Genomic DNA, 7,946 nt, shown 5'->3' on the forward strand with positions numbered 1-7,946 from the left:
TTTAAAAATATGCATGTTAGGATTAGGGGGGGGGGGGAGTTGTGAGCTTGCATTGTTGTTTGTTTTGTGTTGGCCCTGTGATGGACTTGCAAGCTTTCCAAGGTGCACCCCCTCATCTCACCCAGAGGAGTCTGAGAAAGGTTTTATGGAGTGCTTTCTCTTTTTTTTTTCATATAGGTTAAAACAATTTGCCAAATATGACCAAGGTTGCAATAATTAGGATTCCAGACAATTATTATTATTGAATAAAACATTGCTCTTGTTGTTTGCTTGTGTGTATGTGCATTTTAATCTATTATATGAGTTTGAACTGTGTTTTTGTCAGGTTACATATTTCTCATTAACTCTAGTCTACAGGTTAAAATAAATCCACATTTCAGTTCCTTTAAAAACTGTCAATTTAGGATCATAGTTAGCTAGAGCCTGACCTGGCATACATTGATGTATGAATATTTTTGTGCACAAAATCCTTCTTGTCTAGTTACAGTCTTGTCACCCAGGCTGAAGTGAATTTAATGAGTAGCATCCATATATTAACGGTATAAGCAGTGTTTCATAGCACCTGCTGTCAAGTTCTGTCAAAGCCAGTGACCATGGCATTGATTCATAGAAAAAGCAAAGAGGGGTGAAAACTATTTATATCCTTTTTTTCTTTATCACTGAAAGCCAGGAGAGAAAACCTCATTCTTGACTGGAGATCTATACTGGAGACTGGAGATCTATATCTACAGGTTTGCCCAGTAGGGAATCATGTGGGCAGCTGCTTTTTGAAGCTTTATATATAAATATATATATAAATATATATATATATATATATTGCTACAGTAGAAATGTCCCGGAGCCTTCAGTGACCCCTAAGTCTATATCTGACAGTAAAGCTTTCAGAGATGCCTGAGATGGCAGTCAGGATGAGGAGTAAAAAGGAGAGGGGGCGTATGTGAGGAGCTGGCACCATATTTAAGTGTTTCCTCCCACAGGGAGTGGAAACAACTCCCACATTCCTCACTCAGAAACATGTAGCAGAGACTTGAGGCCACATCTCACCAAAAACAGCAAGAGTGTGTTCTATTTTAAACTGTGTTTGAAAAATGGAGTTGAGTCATGTTTTTGTGACTGCATACAGATGCAAAAAATGTATATTGATATCTACGTTCTATAGTCACAGCACTGTGAACCTGATGACAATATTTTTTTTGTTTATTTTAATATATAGAATTCTGACCACAAGCTCACAAAGTCAGGATCACTGCAGTGATCGAAACAATTTACAATACTTTATAACTTGAAATTTTACTTTTTATGTTTTGTTTATTTGACATTTTCATAACTGGAAGGCAGTTTGTTTTCACAAGCTGTGACCCAACAAATTAAAAAGCCACTTCTAAATTCAAATGGTTTTAGAGGTGAAACTAATACAAGAACGGTCAGCACTGTCCCTGAAATTAATACCAAATATACAATAAAATTATTGGTTTTGTTTGATACTCTCTTTCTACTTTTATTTCTAAAAAAAGAAGACAAAAAAAACAAGTTTAAAAGAAAGTAATATAATCTATCCCAAGGTAAGTAAACTTTTTTTATTTGATTATCTCAGTAAAAAAAGAAACAAGATTTGTGCAAAATAGACTGTGCAGTTTCAAAAAGTACAATTACAAAAGTTGTTAGAATACAATAATTATTATTACAATTATTATTATTATTATTTCTGATGTAAAAAAAAAAAGAAAGTTTTTTATCTTATTTTATTCTATTTAGTCTTTGTTTGATATAAATGTTATTAAGGATCTTAAAAAGAAAATCGAAAGAAGAATTTGCAATAAAAACCTCATCAGGAGCGTGCCATGACCATTTTCTGGAAGTGAGATTTTGATTCGAATCTGCAAGAAGCATTTTGTGTTGTTTTGTTTTATTCAACTATGACAGAAGTTTCAGCACTGAACAGAACATTTGTAACTAAAACAGTAGTTTCAGTGAACATTTACCTGATCGTTGTAAGTGGAAATAGTGAATGAAGAAAACAAAAAATTGAAATTCTTTGAAGAATGTGAAAATGTAACACTGAAACAGGTATCAGTTTACTCCTAACACTTATAACAGGCATTAAAATGTGAGACCAGCATAACTTGTTCTCAATAAATTTCTCTTTTTCTCAACTCTATCTCCATTGTCATTTTTTGCTTTTATCGTTTTTTGTCACAGAACCCTTCCTGCAGAACACTGCTTTATTGATCTTTTGAGGAAACCAAACCCCTTCTTGTCTTGTACGGTTTCACTATCTTGAATTTATCAGAAGAATATCAGAAAACAGAACACAGGTTCCTCTGTAGGTTTATGTAGCCTCTTCAAACAGAGGTCACGGACAGCAGTGGAGATAAAGGAGCAACCAGTCAGCAGATGGCCAAACAGAAAACATTAAGATAAAGAGATCATGAAAAGCGAGCAGAGCGAGGGGGATGAAAACACACGGTCAAACAAACCTGTAAATCTTTGACAGTGTCTCATGTCTCCTCTTCAGTGAATGTTAATTAAAATAGTTCCTTCAAATTGCTACCTAAATAGTGAATAGAAAAGGAACAGAGATTTCACACATACTTTTATTCAGTGCTGCCATCTGAAGCAACATAAAACAACAATGAACCACCAACCCAGCAGCAGAAACAGGGCAATAGATCTCATCTGCTATCTGTGTGAAAGGATGGCTTAAAAAAAACATATCAAAGATGACAGAAACATTCACAAATACATACATGTTTATCTTCCCAAAATTATTAATGGAATAGCATCGCCACTTCTCGCGTTGTAGGCATGTTTGCACGGCTATCTAAATGCAATTTTTTTATTTGGTCAAAAAGAGCTCACACATCATTGCAATAACATTTTGGTTGCTTAGAGGGACAATATGTTCCTCAACTTTAGGGCAGGATTTGCAAAAAAAATCATTTTGATACTGTGCTAAGTTTTTTAGAATCAGGTTTATTGCCAAGTTACAAAAACAAGAATTTTGTCCCGGTGACTTGCTGCAAAAGGTTTACACATAATGAACACACAAAAGACAGACAACGATACACACACAATAGAAGTGTGGGCATGATCAAAAACCCTGACCAGGATAAGTGAATAGCAGGTCAAAAAAAGTAAAACTAAAATAATATAAAGACACAGGTTGTACAAGCAAGTGTTGATCTAATTTTGGGAGTATAGCAGTTAGATTCCAGGGCTGCTAGCTGAGGTTGTCAAAGCAAACAAACATGCAGAGAATTAAACACAATACTGCTTAAAGAAAAGAATGATGACAAGGTGTGTGATTACTACAATAATAAATTTGTTTACGCAGTTCAAATGATTATAACTAACAAATGTGTATTGTAGTTTCATGTTTCACTTTTGTTTTTTTGTAAAATATCTGCACAAAGCAACATTCCAAAAGACATTTTGAAGTTACTATTGTGTGTTTCTTTGTGAGACTTCATGCATAACAGTGTTCAATCTATGTTTGCGAATAATTGGGGGGAAATAGATAAAATCCCTGTGTCCAAGTGATCTGGCAGGTGTCTTCCTTACACAGCCTTTCGATATACACCGAACAGCACAATAGCACAACATTTAAACCACATGCATGACCCAGGCTACCCCTCTATAGTTGTTCATGCTATTCCACGTAGGAAACCGTTTGTGCATACATACTCTTGTTTGTAGTTCAGCTGCATCACGTCATTCCACTCAGGGGTCTTCAGTTTCTATTGCAGCCATAAGTGATGATGTGTTGGTTCGTTTACCATCTATTCAAAAGACAAGAAGAAGAAATGAGGTTTGAATGATTTCTGAACAGGAAGATGCAGTTTTTGTGTCCTTGGGGTCCCCGAGTGATAAATTAACCAAACTGCAGCAAGTCTCCTCAGCCAGTGTTTCCTCAAAACAAGCGTCAGCGTTTTTCCTTCTGCTAGTGGTTTGACCCACAGTCTTTGTCATCCGCTACATCTTTGGCACCACCATTTCAGATGGAAGAGGCTGTACTGCAGTATGCACAGTCAACATGGTCACAAAAAAATGGGCTGTACGCGCTCGTCTGCTGGGGGGCCAGTAAACCTTAGCTGTCAGATAAAGATAACAAAATCTACATCACAGAAGAGTGAACGTAGAATTCATGAACAACTCTGTTTTCATCAGCTTTCATATATTGCTGATGTTGTTGACTTATGTCAGTAGCCTTGTATTTGATTAAACACACATCGCTGTATACAATACATATTAGGCTTCTCTAAAAAAAGAATAGTATAGACCCTCTTGGTCTCAGACAAACAAACCATCTCATTGACCAAAACATCCTAAACGTCTTTAGAATATGTGTAAATACCATTATAAGTTTAAATTTTGCACTCTGTCTTGTCTTAATGTCCACTTCTGTGAACTTTTGCCTCAAAACTTGAATCAATACCTCTTTCATAGTTTAAGCAAATACAAATAGTTTAAAGGGTTGTTGTTTAGAAATTTCAGGATTGAGGCTCACAATGTACAAATGAAGAGTTAAAATCTTTCAGATGTGCTCAGTGACCCATTGTTGTGAACAAGGTGACAAAATAGGCTATAGTGTATATCACTGAAGATTGCATTACTTATCTGTGACCTCAGTGGCATTTTTTCTTATTTTCCCAGTTTTATTTTTCCTTTATCTAAGAAATGTGGTAAACTTTTACAGAGCAGTATACTACAAAAAGTTGTAAATGGAAAGCATCCATTGAGCTAGCATTCTTTGCTTTTGTATATATATATTACATGTAAAAGTAACACTTTTGATGTGAAAAAATTGTGCCTAGAAAGATTACCTGAAACGCTGCTAAAATGTTGGGTTTTATTGTCATTTATTATATTTTTATGTCAGACTGAAAAAGCACAAAAGGCATGACAGCTGCAACAAAGATTTTGAAATAAGTGGACAAGCTGACATGAAGGCAATTTGTGTCTTCTGGATTTGAGCCCTTTGCACATGTATATAAAATACTTTTAGTAGTTCAGTTCAGCAAAAACACCATGCTCTTGCTGCTGAGCTGAATGGACTTCTCAGAAGAAGGAGTGGCTAAGTACAGCACATACAGAGGGCACAGGAGGAGGGCTGGGGTCTTTTACAGAAGGAGGCTGGTGGGTGAAAGGGGACCTTGCTCTAGGCAAGGATTGAGCAAAAGCTTTCTGCATTGTGAGGTTTATGTCTCTCTAAAGGCCCTCCCTCCTCTTAACTTCCCCTCCTTCAACCTAACCCTTTATTTCGCTCCCAGTTTCAGCTTTTCAATAAATGAGACAGGGGTGGGGGCTGTCACATACTTGTGTGAATCGGAGGGGAACACAAAACTGGTGGCAGCTATCAGACACCTGAATTGGTCCTCTCAACCCTGACTGTAGCTGATACAAATCGCTTTCTTTTGCATCCCTGAATGCTTTGCCCCCACTCTCTTCAGACTCGTATTCATTCCTTCCTAAAGATAACCCACAGGCAAAGCTTTCCAAAGTGGAAATCAGCTTACTTGGATCAAAGCCGTGTCTGTGTTTTTGATTTTCAAATAAGTAGATTGTGTGTGCGCGCGTGTGTGTGTATGAGGGGAGGTGTGTGTCTGTGTGTTATGTGCATCAGAATAACATACTTATCCAAAAATCTTTCTGAGAAATTGCATTTTTAACCCATCAGTGTGATAATATCATCACTGGTTCACTTTTTTTTTTTTTACACCTTTTTCAACACCTATTAAAACATTTTCTTTAATTCTAAAAGTGATTATTTGACTGCCTTAACTTTTTTTTATAATTAAAGGTATATTAATAATAAAATAACAAGCTTTTTCTTTGAAAGGACTTTTAATTCTGGGAGCATTTATTAATACAAGGTGAGGTTATTTTTTGGCAATATCTTTGTAATGAGAAGTTATTATTATTTCATATTCAGGTATTCCTCAAACAACCTGTTTTTAATATCATAACATTGACTTTTTGTAACTTACCTTTTATATATTTATGTTTTTGTATTACTACCCCACTCTGTCGCAAGTGGGTCAAAAATGATCTGCATACAATTTCTATAGCACTTTGAGTCGCCTCGTGCTGAAAAGTGCTATATAAATAAATGTACCTACCTATAGGATCTCATGGGAACACCTGATTCTTATCAACTATAGATGTCAAGAATATGTTTTATGTGAATCACTAATGGATTATTAATTATTAATGGATTAAACTTAAGACTAATCAGTCATTTTTTGAAATCCAATTGTATGGTAAGCTATGTGGATGTCTCATCCAGTCAACATTTATGAACTTGTAAAGAAATGTCTAAGGACATATCTGGGTCCAGTAGTGGCTAGCATAACATGCAGCGGATTACTTACAGTTGCATTAGTTTATACATAATTTTTTTTTTTTAATTCAGTGAACTAAAATCTAAAGATCAACTCTGAAGTAAACTTTAAAAATTATTGACAAAAACATTAAGGCCTTTCCTCATTAAACTCAATCTGTTTTCCTCTGTGAGTTGTACTTTTATTTTTGGTAATATTTTAACGCCTTCATGTGTTTAGAGAGCCCTGCATCAATGTCACTGTCATTTAATATGTTTTGTTTAGACCGAAGAAGATGGAGCATAACTTTATGCACATATTTAAACAAATGTGAAACTTTGGCGCAGAGACGGCTTGAATCACCATGCAGAATAAATTTGTCATAAATTTTTTCAACATTAACAATGACACACATTGTCTGCTGAGTAAGTCTTAAAAGGACCTAACAGAGTATTTACCACAAATATATTTTACTTTTCATTACTTTTGTAAAAATAGTCAAACATCCTTGCTCATGGAAGAATGTTAGAAATTTTAGAGATTATTTTGTGTACATATTGAGTTATTTTACAAAATGAGACGTATTTCTGTCCTTAACTTGAATACTGCATGCTTGGGATTAACTAAATGCATTCTTCAGGTCAAAGTTACAGATTTATTTAAAACAGCAGAGCTCCTTTTATAAAACAGCCTGGTGAAAAATATTCAAATAGAGATTTTTGTGTTGATTACCATGGCAACAAGCAAATATGGGTCAGCTCTAACAATGGTATGATATGATCCTGCTGACAATTGCTTTCATCTTTCTTTTTTCATGTTTTAAAAGGAAAGTGAAAGCAGCATTTTATTATTATTATTATTATTATCGTTATTATTATTATTTAAATAAATGAATGGAACAGAAATATTGCTAGTAATGTATTTTATGAGAGAGAGAAAAAAATAGTAATTAAGTGATGATATCACCAGTGTTATTTTTGTTGTTGTTGTTATTTAATGGTCAACCATTGTGAATCAGTTGGCCCATCCAGTGTTTTGAGTGGTGCTGCAGGCCTCAACGGTACAAATCTGCAACACAAACATGCCTTTTGAAAGTCAAATTGCATTTCCTTCTGTTAGGCAGGTCAAAAAAACAGAGCCTTTTAATTTCTCTTATCTCCATAATTACACATAATCTCCTAGCCTGTCAAGTACAAAAGATTAAAAAAAAAAGAAATGGCATGGGTTGATAGGAGTCCTGCGGAGACAGAACAATTTAAATAGTAGGCTTATCATACCCTTTTAGTACTGTTTAGAAAAATCACAGTTGTCTAATCTTGCTTTTTAGACGTATGTCACACATAAATGAGTCATTCAACAAGCACATTATACACCAGTCAGAGGAGTGGAACGATTTACGGAGGTTCAGCAGTTCCAGAGCACGCTAACATGCCCTTGCTGCTAGTAATGCTGAGGGCAGGGGAAAAATAACAAAAAAAAAACAACAAAAAAACAGCTTGATTAAAATATTGACCCTTCATTGTTCTAAATATTAAACCCAATACTTTTAAAAGTCAAAGGAATTTGTCTCGTGTGTGAATGCCCAATCTTTTCTCTTACTGATGGCCACTCCAAAACAGTTCCACC

The sequence above is a fragment of the Kryptolebias marmoratus genome, linkage group LG15, assembly GCF_001649575.2.
Source record: "Kryptolebias marmoratus isolate JLee-2015 linkage group LG15, ASM164957v2, whole genome shotgun sequence".
In the NCBI taxonomy this organism is placed as follows: domain Eukaryota; kingdom Metazoa; phylum Chordata; class Actinopteri; order Cyprinodontiformes; family Rivulidae; genus Kryptolebias; species Kryptolebias marmoratus.